Source organism: Alosa alosa, chromosome 2, assembly GCF_017589495.1.
Source record: "Alosa alosa isolate M-15738 ecotype Scorff River chromosome 2, AALO_Geno_1.1, whole genome shotgun sequence".
NCBI lineage: Eukaryota > Metazoa > Chordata > Actinopteri > Clupeiformes > Clupeidae > Alosa > Alosa alosa.
The window spans coordinates 19,636,971-19,637,576 of record NC_063190.1 but is presented as its reverse complement, the minus strand read 5'-3'; positions in this window follow the sequence as shown (position 1 = coordinate 19,637,576).

Here is a 606-nt window from a genome sequence, read left to right as displayed (position 1 = left end):
GATACAGCTGCAGTGGTTTTGCAGTGGTCTCTTCTTTTTTTCCAGAGCTGTTTAGACACTCTGTCATCCCTGTCACAGAGATAAGATACATCTGATAGATGTTTTCAACATGATTGCTACGATGCTATCCCTTAACTCTACAGCTAAACTCTGAACAGATAGGTCTATATCTGGGACCAATGGTTTGTTTTATAATTATTAAACACATATAATATTCCAAGATTGTATGTGTTAGAGATGAAAGTTCTATACTAAATTTCATTAGATTAGAACCATAAATAATTCATGTTACTTAGTACTGCTACTTGTTGCTTCAAGAGAAAAAAAGTAAATCTCTCTCTACTGGTCTGATGTGTATTGAATCTATAAAAATCAGGGTACTGTAGCTAATGATTGCTGTTTTATGACATAATCAGTACAATAACAGATATAATAATGATTTAAAAAACTTTGAAAAGCTTTGAAACCATCAGCCTATGTATTTGAGAGTTGGCAGGCTGACCTGTGTTGCTGGTCTGGTCGTGTTAGTCAGAAGGCTTGTCTCATCTCTGTCGATTGGACTGATGATGCTGGCAGAACTAGCGCAGGTGAATGTTTACCTGGCCT